This window comes from Falco biarmicus, chromosome 20, assembly GCF_023638135.1.
Source record: "Falco biarmicus isolate bFalBia1 chromosome 20, bFalBia1.pri, whole genome shotgun sequence".
In the NCBI taxonomy this organism is placed as follows: domain Eukaryota; kingdom Metazoa; phylum Chordata; class Aves; order Falconiformes; family Falconidae; genus Falco; species Falco biarmicus.
In genome coordinates, this window is record NC_079307.1 from 1,582,170 (window position 1) to 1,593,846 (window position 11,677).

At 52.4% G+C, this 11,677-nt stretch overlaps 1 long non-coding RNA gene across 1 annotated transcript; it reads right to left on the bottom strand.

Moving 5' to 3' along the window:
- Positions 1-2,594: 2,594 nt before the first annotated feature.
- LOC130141652 (uncharacterized) lies at positions 2,595-11,210 on the bottom strand. Its single transcript, XR_008819118.1, has 7 exons — positions 10,114-11,210; positions 9,615-9,832; positions 9,332-9,448; positions 9,104-9,239; positions 8,467-8,507; positions 6,078-6,233; positions 2,595-5,496 (listed from the first exon to the last, which is right to left on the bottom strand). It is a non-coding gene; the product is annotated as an uncharacterized LOC130141652 (long non-coding RNA).
- Positions 11,211-11,677: the final 467 nt, after the last annotated feature.

The following is an 11,677-nucleotide window of genomic DNA, read 5'->3' on the forward strand; positions in this document are numbered from 1 at the left end:
CTCACCCCACCAAAGTACAGTCACACAATCATTTAGGTTGGAAAAGACCTTTGAGATGATCAAGTCCCACCATTACCCCAGGACTGCCAGGTCTGTCACTAAACCATGTCCCTAAGCATCACATCCAAGTGTTTTTTAAATCCCTCCAGGGACGGTGACTCCACCACCTCCCTGGGCAGCCTGTCCCAGCGCTTGACTAACCTTTCAGTAAAGGAATTTTTCCTCATGTCCAATCTAAACCTCCCCTGGTGCAACTTGAGGCAGTTTCCTCTTGTCCCATTATCTGGGAGAAGATACTGCTCCTCCTAAGCTGACTTGTGCTCCAGCCCCTCCACCAGCTCCGCTGCCCGTCTCTGGGCTCCCTCTTGTACTGAGGCACCCAAAACGGGACACAGGATTCAAGGTGCAGCCCCACCAGTGCTGAGCACAGGGGGACAATTGCTGCCCTGGTCCTGGCTGGCCACACTGTTTTGGACACAAGCCAGGATGCTGTTGGCCACCGGGGCACACTGCTGGCTCGTGTTCAGCCGGCTGTTGACCAGCATCTCCCAGTCTTTCCCCACCAGGCAGCTTTCCAGCTGTCATTCTCCAAGCCTGTGGCACTGCACGGGGCTGGTGTGACCCACGCGCAGGACCCAGCACTGAGCCTTGGTGACCCTCATACCACTGGCCTCAGCCCAGCCCTCAGCCAGGAGGGAACGCCAGACCCCAGTTTCTGTATTACCAATAGAAGAACCCCAAAACGAACCAGAAGAGAAGCCTCCCCACCAGCTGCGGGAGCAGAACACACGCCTCAAGCCGCAGTTCCAGGCTGAGCTTTAGCAACTCAGAGGACTCCTTCGTGGAAGGCTGGAGGCAGGGAACTGCCCCTCTGACCTGCCAGGCTGAACACCCACAACGGAGACGGTGGCTGCTCCTCCCGAGGACACAACGGGCAGCTCCTGCTCAAGAGAAGCTCAGACAAGCCACTGTGGGACACGGCCGTCCGAGCTGCAGCTCAGCTGTTTCCTTACCAGGAGCACAAGTGTTTTAATGCTGCGAACAACTGCACGAATGGTACATCCACCTTGGGACCCCTCATCTGAAATTAATTCTTTCTGCGGCACGCGCCAGCGATGCAAAGCCTTGCCACGGCAGAAGCCTCCAGCCATCCTCGTGGCAGCCCAGACTCTTCGTGCAAACACAGCTGGCTACAGAGACAGTGACGGGCTTGGAGAGCACATGGAGAGAGCAGCTAGCAGGAGAGAAAGACATTTTGTGACACAGGGAGTGGACAGGCGGCATCTTCCAGCGGGAAATGCCATACTCGTGGCAGCATTGCTCCGTGGAACGACAGCGTCCCTGCCTAGAGTTCATTGGCACAGGTAAAAATCTTTCACATCTGCCGCGCGTACAGTAAGGAGGAGGAGGAGGAGGAGGACAGCTTCTTTAGGAGCAGGCAGAGCTTCCCAAGAAGAACAGCATGGAGGGTTGCCTTGGAGACTGCAATAAGCAACGTGTTGCCAGATGCCTGGGTCTCATACCACAGCAGGCGCTTGCCAGAAGGGTGATCTCAGCGGTGTGCGCTGCATTATCAAACATTCCTGCAGGAAAGACTGAATCTGTACAAGCAGCGGGTGAATCAGGCCATGCAGAAGGCGGTTCTTGATGTTACCATTAGTCATGGTCTTTGGCTCTGCCCCCCCCCACCCCCTGACACAACCACAGTGCTCATCGGGACGTAGAAACCCCTCCCCAGAAAGCAGGGGTTCAGCCCTTTGCACGCAGAGGGTAGCGGGATGGGAGCGCGGCCCCACAGGCACCCTCCCTTTCCCTGGCAGAGGCGTGAATGCAGCATCGCTCCTTACGCCTGGTCAAACCAGGACGGAGAACGAGGGTTCCAGACCCCACTCATGGCAGACGAGCCACGAAACGGCTTCCCAAGCCATCCTCGACAAAACACAAAGCTTCCCATCGCATGATGCATTACACTGCCACAGACTTCTTAAGCGCTACCAACTTTCCACCCTGCCCTAAATATTTCTGGAATTATCTTAGCGACGCACCATTGGGCTTGCTTCTAGTTTTGTCCTTTGCACGGCCACACCGTACAAAGATTTATTTCCCCCTTCTTGTGCGGGCTCCCATTTGACCGAATCCAAGGTCTGATCCCACTCATCTTTCATGGAAAACTGCTTTATCCTATCATGACCGATCTATTTAGCAGACGATATTTTAAGAATTACTTCAGCATTACAGTCAAGCTACCGGTTACACAGCACTGGCAGCACAGACAGGATAAGCAAAGAAAGCGATCCATGGGAAAATCCTCAGCTTGTTAAGAAAAACCCAAGCTTCTTGACTAAGTGCTAGGCACAAGCAAAGCCTAAAATAAAAACAGCAATTGCCACCAGCTCTGTGCACCGCTTTCACCACTTTCCAGTTTCCACCAGTTGCAGGTACGCTTATATTCTATAGAAGAAAACTATCCACAAACCTGTAACTCCTATAAAGGACCCCACAAACCTGTAACTCCTATAAAGGACCCCAGCGCTCGGTACTCGCCCTACCTACGCTATCGACGCTTGTCGGTCTTCGAGTGGCACCGTAAAATCCTCCTTTCAAAAGCCTTTTTATTCAGGACACACGTCGATGTGACCCAGAAAGAGTTAACCAGTACTCCAGGAATGTGATGAGCATTAACCCACTGCAGCTTCACACTGTCCACTCAAAGCTGGAATCGAGGAGGGGAACAGGTCAGGTGGAGGATTAGGAAAACATCTCTCATGGTGAGAAATCTGCCAGGCTCCCAAGGGAAACGATGAAAACCCTGCTCCTTGAGTCACTTAAAACTGGACCCAGTACAGGAAAATCTGGTGTAGGGAACAAGCCTTCCCCCATAGGGGGAAAACGGAGAAGTTGGATGACCTCAGATCTTTTCCACCTCCAGTTTTTGTGGTTCCAGAAATGTGCAGAGGCGATGGCTTACACAGTGCAGGACAGGTAAGCCGGATGATGAACAGTTGCTACCAAACCTGCCAGAGTGAGTCAGCCCAATCAACACAGCTCACCAACGGCATTTGGGCGCTGGACCGCTAGGGCTGCACTCAGCTGGAGGTGAGGGGGGGGCTCCTAAGGAGAGAAAAAACATCAACATCTGCAAAACCCTACAACCCACGCAACGGCCAGGGCAACACAGGACCACCAGCTTACGACAGCCACCCCGGTGGCTTTTAACCTTGGCTGGTTAAATCTCCGAGCTCCAGCATTTCAGACAGGAGTTACAGGACAAAGGATTTACACTTCACATAGCAAATGCACGATGTTTCCGTGTTTTCAGGCAAGTTCTTCCAGTTACTGTCAGAGTCAGAGTCCTCAGAAAGCCTAACGGTCAAGGAAACAACCCCAGTAACACCGCACAGGATGCTGCTGGTTCTGTTGTTGCTGTTTAAGAGCCACGTCCTTCAGAAACAGGCTTACTTATTGCTAGCTAGGGTGAGGATAAAAGCTAGGAAAAGCTCATTCCTTGATTAATATCAGCCTCTCGTACTTTCTTTTGGAGACAACTGCTGCTAATGCCTGGGAGATTCATGATCTGTCTAGTCCATTATCTCCCAGCAAATCCCAGCAAGCACAAGATAACAAACACGCAGTTTGTCCTTCAGAGACCTGCACTGGCCGCTGCGTTCTCCCGAACGTCAGTGAAACAACACACAATGAAAAAAAAAATAAATAATCAAGCCTCTGAGCCTGCCTGGATCTATGGAAGGCAGCAGTTGCCCGTGCAAAGACACCTGCCCTTGACAGAGACTTGGCAGATCAGCTGGGAGGTCTATGACTCTTGTCATTCTAGCAGAGCGCCAGCCTGCCTGTTAAAACAGGGTATTTGCACAATGATGAATTCTGATTTCAAGATAATTTATAGCCTTAGTAAATAAACAGGCTTACGGCTGTTTAAACAGTCACATACGATAGCTCTGGGCAAGCACAGTGAAGAACAGAGGAGTTGCCTGAGCTGGGAACAGGCAGCAGAGGAAAGCAAGCGAAGCCCAGAACACTTCCCATCAGAAGTGAAATCCTTCCCGTCTCAAAAACACCACCTCACCCCGCTCCCTCAAACATAGTTCTCATTCACCCTTCTACTCGCATGCCTGCGCCAGAAATCCAAGACATCTTGAACATGACAGGGTATCGCGTCACCTTTCACCACCTGCCTTTGACACCGCTCCATCCAACTCGCTGCACACGGGTTCGCACCCATTTCACCCCACCTGTTTGGGCAACCGCGTACAGCAAGAATTGTAGTTAGAACTTCTGCTGCTGCTAAGCTTCTGTACTTTTTTATGGCTTTTTTTTTTTTTTTTTTTTTTTTAAGTGGGATTGATAGTACTGGAAAGCCGGCAGACTGGTTGAGACACTGAATTAAGACACCTATGAAACCAGGGTTGTGGGGATCCACTTCACTTCCATTCTGTTACCAGAGGTGTTTTAGAGGGGCTGCACGTTCCACGGCACAACGACAGCCACGGCCGTTGGGGCTGGGGCAGAGGCAGGGAAGGAGCAGAGACGGCTTTTGCTTCGTTTTAGCTGTATCCCTCCAGGCAACCCACAACCACCTGCTCTACCAAGAGCAAGATAAATTATTAAGGGCTGGAGGCACCAACTTGGGAGAAAGCAGCCGAGAAGTGCAAGAAAGGAAACAGCCAGCCTACAGATACTGAGACACGTGAATCCTCTGGACAGTGGAATTATTCTGGACAATGCAAGGCACTGGATATTCCCTAGCAGTCATGGGATGAGAGGAAAAGGAAAATTTCAGCTGCCTACCAAGGACCACTCCCAGAAGGAAGGTTCGGATGAATCTCTTCTTCCAGGGAAGGGACAGAGCGTTCTCCCTGCAACCAGCTTATCCCCCCACCTCGGCACGCAGGGGAATACAGGAACAGCCCTGCCACGGCCAAGAGCACGGAGGAGATTAACTCACTCCCTCCCCACCGCGCCTGTTCCTATAGATCAAGCGACTCGGAATATTTATCCCATGTTTCGATCGTGCCTATGGGCCTGCTTGGCTCGCCGCCCTGAAGAGATTACAAGCAAGGAAAGGTAAAAAGCTAGCCAAGAGCGGCAAGGTTTTGGCCCCACACAGCGGCTAGGATGTGCTCAGCCAGGCTCCCACCCCAAGCAAAGCTGTGAGGGGCTCGGAGCACTACAGCCAGCTGGTTGCTGCTGGGCTTGCTAGGACCTGGGCTGGGTACGTGGTCAGGGCAGCAAGGACAGCCCAGCAAGCTGGAAAGCGGTCTCAGCCATACCTTCTGCCAGCCCAAAGGAGAGCATGAGTTGGAGCCAACAGGAGCCACGCATGAGGGAGAAGCCAGTCTTGTCCATACAGGATCTGAATGGCCTCCCTTGGACAGGAGTAGCTTTACGCCAGGCTGCCCCTGCCTCATCAGATAGCCTCAGGCAATCCTCCCAGCCCTGCCGCCTCTTCTCCGAGTTGGGACAACGCTTCAAAACCACCTTTGTAATAAGAAAACACACAAGACATTCCCACTACAGCAGATGACCTCATACAGACGTGCAGAAGGCTTCATCCCAGCAAACACGTTTCACAGAGATGACGTTCCCTCACCTGAGGAAACGGCACAGGGCTGGCCATAGGTCCCAGGAGCCCCGAGCGTTGGTCCCTCTCCAATTCCCGCGTTTCACCCAAAGCCAACGCAGCTCACGCCGTGAAGGCTGCCAGGGCTGCCCATCCCTCCCTCGCCCAGCAGGATGGGTTCCCGGATAAGCGGGAGGAACGCTGAGCACATGTCCTGGTCCTGGCCCGGGAGGTTGGCCTCAGAGTTCATACGCTTGAATTTGGAGCTGAATTGCCGCACAAGTCAGAGAAGCTCAAGATAAAGCCCGTGTCGTGTCTATACATGTGCTACACCCGTGTCTGAGCCAACTGGAAGTCCTGTGGCTGCCTTAATTCAGTGCCAAATCAGCGCTGAAGGATCCCACTCTTTACTGAGTTCACCGCTGCTGCGAGGGTGCCAGTTCAGACCTGGTTCACGTCCAAACGTCTCCGAACACAGGCAAAAGGAACACGCACCTACCTGCAAAATACCACGTAAAGGCACCCAGAAAGAAACAGGCCAGGTGCAGAGCGAAGTCGGGCTCTCCAGGGACATCACCTCAGCCTCCCGAAGGTTAATTCTCCAATATCCTGGAGCGCCTTGCCCGGAGGATGATGAGCCACGGTAGCGAGCTACCTAAAGTCACAGGACACATGAGAAAAATAAATTCAGGTTGGCTAAGGCTTCATCGCCCGCCTGACCCGGAACACCATCGGAATAGCTGGGGTGCCTCGCGTACGGCCAGCGCCCACCGGTGCCACGCAAACCGCTCGGGGACACCTCTGACCCCATCACTGCCTCGTCTTGCCCAGGAACTCAGAGGAGTCGAGGCTCTTTCCCAAACCTTCCCACCAGATCTAGTTTCTGCTCACAGGCGTAGGTGTTACCGAGAATCGCTGCTGCTGGGAAGAATTGTTCCGCAAACACGCTTTGAACAGGATCCATATAGAAAAGGTTTGTATTTCCTGAATGGAAACGAAACCCCTTTATATAGGCTGCATCGGAGATTCAAGGGCCAAACTGTTCCCTTCAGACCTTATTTTCTTTGGACCTTGAGTATACCCCACATGAGACATCTGGCACGGAGCTTACAGGATACAGTTTGCTTTGGCACTGGCCGGGTTTTGGAGCTCACAGTGTTCAAATAGGATTTTATGAATTGAACAGTCTCACTCTCTTCTGTAGTGCCTCAAATTAAGGTTTCCACATATGCCTTTAATAGAGATTTGCTAAGACACTTATTGCATGTTAAATAAACATCACTCGGTGAAATAGAACACCCTCATTGAGGATTAACAAACACACAATTCAGTCGGGCTGCTGCAGCTGTTAAACCTCAAATGCAACTTCAATGTCATCATCAGTCATTTTATTAAGATAATAATTGCCCTATTAATGCTAATTAAATGACTAATGCCTTCACTGTGACGCTGTTCACCAATAACCCCCAAAGCAGATGCAGCAGGCAATTCCCTCTCTGCTTCCAGCGAGCCCCAGGTTAGTGAACAATTAGTCCACTACTCCAAATAAGCTCCCAGACAGAAGTCAGAGAGGGTTTTGGAGAATGAAGGGGGTTGTACGCAAGAAAGCTAACATCTTCTTGAAAAATCATGGGCAGGTTAGTTAATCCAGAGGTTGAGAGACCTAAGCTTGGTCTTAACCAGGTAAGCGGGGCAGAGCAGCGACTACTGGCCAACAGCACCAGCTGTAGGGCTGGCAAAGGAGAAAGCCGTCACCGCGCTAACCACAAGGTCGCCTCATCCACACCTTACGCCACAAACACCTCCCCAGGCCCCTGCTCGGAGGGCTGGGGAAGCCCAGGCCACCTGCAAGCCCAGCGCTCTGCTGGGGCACTCGAGCCACCCAGGAGCCAGAGGGGGACGGAGGATGCTGACCCTCAGGGCGGCCTCGCAAGCTCGGCTCTATCCCCAGGAGAGCCTCGAGCAACACATACCCCAGCTCCGTGCCTCGTACGCCAGCCCCGGCTGCTCAGCACCCCAGCCGAGGCTCTTGCGCAGTAGCCGGGAGCAGACTGCGCTGCCCGGCTGTTGGGGCTGACCTTCCATCAGGAGATGGACCAGATGTTCCCGCATGGGCTACGGAGGGGCTTAGCAGCAGCCTCGGCGCCTGAAGCCAAAGCTATGTCGTAACACTTGGCTGCCTAGGCGGAGAGATTCCCCTGCCCCTCATTCCCAGATTTTTGGTAATGATTATTACTATTAAAGTTTAAAAATAAAGAAAGCAAAAGTGGATTCCTTGCATCCTCATCATTTTAATTGGAAGACGATCTCCCTTAAATGGTAAATGTAATTGACCTCATCGCAAAAGAGGCAGGGAGGAGCAAGTTATCATTCTCCATGTGATAGTAACCATTATTGCAGCTCAGGGATTCAACCTATTAGCACAGGCAGGCTCCCATTTGTTAGACTATAAAATAACACATTGCCAAGCCCTATAATGGGCTGCAGATTTAGATATTAATTGTTAAAGTATCTCTGAAATGTACTACGTTAAAAGGGAAATGACCTCATGTTTCCTTTGAGACCCTTCACCTTCCTCCTGCTCCAAGAATCTTCTCCTTGCTCCAGTCCCTGCCACCATCCCCTTGCTGCACAGGACTCCAGCACAACTTGCACGAGCCCTTTTTCAGGGCTCGGTTCACTCTCTAAAGCAATGCCAACCAAACCAGCTCAAAAACAAACAAACAAAAAAACCCCACCAAACCCCCCCCCCCCCTTGTTAACCAGTTCAACTGTCACTCAAGGCTCCTCTACTGGCATTGAGGGGACAAAAGGAAAAGAAAAGGGGCAGGGGAGCATGTGCTGTGGGGGGAAGTTAGATTCAAGCCAAAATGTTTGTGGAAACCAACCTTCACGGTTCAGGTCACTTCGTGACTAGACATGTTGTGGTCTGAAATGAGAGAACAAGGATGAGAGATAAGATAGACCTTCGCTGATCCCTTGAAGTTTTGCCACGGGAGGTACTGCCCACACCGAGACCCCGCAGCCCACCCAGGCACCCTACACCTGCCCAGCTGGGAACACAGGGCTGCATCCCTACGCATCCCCACGGGTTGTTTCCATTTCGTTCATTCCTTTCCTAGTCTTGGGGATCAGTAAGTAAGCAGGAGCATCAAAAGGCTCTTGAGATACCAAAGCACACAAGGATCACACCAGCGTGCCAGGCTAGGCATGTTTGAAATTCAAGGTGCTTGGAATCAGAGCATGATCTCAACAGGAGAGAAGCACTGAATCCTGCTCCAAGCCCGAGGCTCCAGAGAAGACATTTGGCAAGACCGGGAAGGGGAGGCCGGTAACCATGACAACCGCTCATTTCTCAGTACCAGACAACAACGAAGACTCCTGAAGATACAGGTCCCATGGCCACCGCCTCCATCCCCCCCATCCTGGGAGGGCTCTCCATCCATCACGCCACGCAGAGAACATCACCCAGGAAGGTACCACAGGCTGCCCCTCAATTCAGAGGCCCCCTCCCAAGGGGGATACCTCCGCTCGGCACGGGCAGAAGGAGCTGCTGAACACTACACTCCTGGGACACAGTCTTCTCCACCTCACAACTCACGTGGGCAGATGCCAGGCAGTCACCTCCGAGCATCTGACTTCCAAAGGCTGGGAAAAACAACTGGGAAAGCCATGTGAAAATTAACGACACGGGCGCTAAGGAACAGACAAAGCTTAAGGAAATCCACCATTGCGTGGCAGAGCTTCACCCACCTAGAACAGCAGAAACGATTCCGAAACGTGTAACTTCATCCTCATTGTTATTCACCAGACACGTCAGGTAAGCAGCTTTCACCTCCACTGGGCAACCACATCCCTGGGCTTTATGATCTGTGCACAGCACATAAAATCAGGAGTAAAATTAAAACTATTCCGATCTCAGCATCAACACGATGGTGGTGCAGGTAAAAGGAACGGAACGATGCAGCCCCCCCACCCCCCCAGCCCACCTCCCAGGCATCTCAAACAGCTCACACAAGTCAATTCTTCCCTCTACCTTTCACCACCTTCCCGGTGGCTGCGTCCTCCCAGCACTTTGGGCACCTTCTGGGCGCATTGTCTTCTCAGCAGGCTCCTTTGGAGACCAAACAGAGAGCTGCTCCACAAAAAGCTTCAGTTCTCCAAGACAGCCATTTGTTGGTACGTGTCCCTGCGTCAGGGAAAGGGCTTCCAGAAGCCTGGCCACCTGAGGTAGGGCTCCAGCAGCTGGTTGAGCTAAAACCAGAAATTAAGGAGCATGGGGAAACCCTGCATTACTTTTGTAAGATTATTAGATCAAGGCCTTGTCTCAGGCTTTTTCTAGATGACCTTCGCTTTGTCAACGTGGGGTTTTTTTTCCAAGAGCTAAAACACACCCCCCCTTGCCTCCTCTCCCCAGCTCTCCACTCCCCAGAGCACACTTAGATAGAAATACAGCCACCACACAGCTTTATCCCCCCTCCTCAATTCAAAGAGCACTCATGCATCAGCATCATGCTGTACCACTCGCTTCTCACCTTGGTTTTCCTCTGCATCACCAGCCACAGGATCCTGAAAGCAGCACAGCTTCATCTCCTGGGTCTGACCCAAAGGAGTTTCAACCAGGCTCCCCAACATTCACCTCCTGCAAAACCCCAGCCCCATCTAGAGGTCCCGGTCCTCTTCTCCAAGCTTCCAGCGCCCCGGCAGGGCAGCAGAAGCTCACCAGGCAGGAGGCAAGGCTAGCCAGCTCTCCTCCCCCGAGGAGCAGCATTTAAACCCAGCCAGGTGCTCATGTTTAGCTTAACTGGCAGATTTGGGTCAAGGCACACCTGGTCCCAAACCAAGCCTGGCCTGAAGTGAACCCACCGCAGACGTACCCTCCCCATCAACGCCCGCTCAATCCAGCCAGCCGCCCAGGCGGCTCCCTCCATGCCAAGGAAAACCACCCCAGGGGCTGGCTCCCAGATGACCACTTCGCCAGCCAAACTGGGAGCCACGCTGCCTGTGCTCAGCTCCCGGCTTCGTGCGAGTCACACCATCTCCCTGGGCTCAAGCCCCTGTGCCAGGATTAGGTGTCTGCTCTGTGGGGGACCTCTGGGTGTCTGTAGACCAGGGCACGCACCCTTCCCGTGCCAAGGCAAAAGCCGATGCATTCCCACACGGCTCCATCTCAGAGGTCCCCTATTCAGGTGGGAAGATTGGCCAAGAAGAAAACAGCCCGAGAGCCTGGATTTTCCTGGCTAGTTCATCATCCTTGAGCACCAGCTCTTCTGGCCCGTGTTCCTTGCAAGGCACGCTGTGCGATCCACGCGGCCCAGAGAGGAACGCTGTGCTGGAAGGAGAGCCAGGACTGTTTCAGATGTCAGTGTCTGCAGCTGCTGTGTTGATTTTAAGGCAACACATGTGCCCAGCGAAGCGGAGAGGTTAACATAACCCTGTCACTGCTCAACGCTACGAGAAGCATGAATGTTCGAGGAGTGAGCACAGAGATGTGCGGTCAGGACGCAAAAATGTTATTTGGAGATGTACTGCTTTAAAGACACAAAAGAATAAGAATGGAAACAAAACGTACAGAATTTCACAACTGACATCAAACGAGCTCTTCAAAACGAGCTTTTAAACTATATTAAAGCCCGACACACACCTTTTTTTTTTTTTCCCCCAGGAAAAAAAAGGACAGGACCTTAAAGCTGTGCTCTTCTTTAAGAGACCTTGTAGAACAGTTCTCGTGAGGAGACAAAAGTTGTTGGGGGGTTGAGTTTTGAGCTGGGGGAGACAGGTACCGCTCCACCTTTGGCAGGAGCAGCAGAAAGGAGAAGAAGATGCTTCTGGCCTGGGATGTCGACTGGCTGATCCAGTTCAGCCCCTTTCTTTCCCAATTTCCCGACTAAGTGCAGACCACCTGAAGAGCAGTGACCGGGAGAGCTCAGGGCAGTGTTTCAGATGGAACGCTCAGGCAAGTGGTCTGCTTTAACCCCTGCACTGGGGTCTCGTAGGGGCTTTCTGTCTGCAAAGCAGATGCACACATGTAGGTTGGGAAATGAGGAGGGAGAAGACACAGCAGGGACAGGAAAGGGGAAAGGCAATCATGGTCTACCA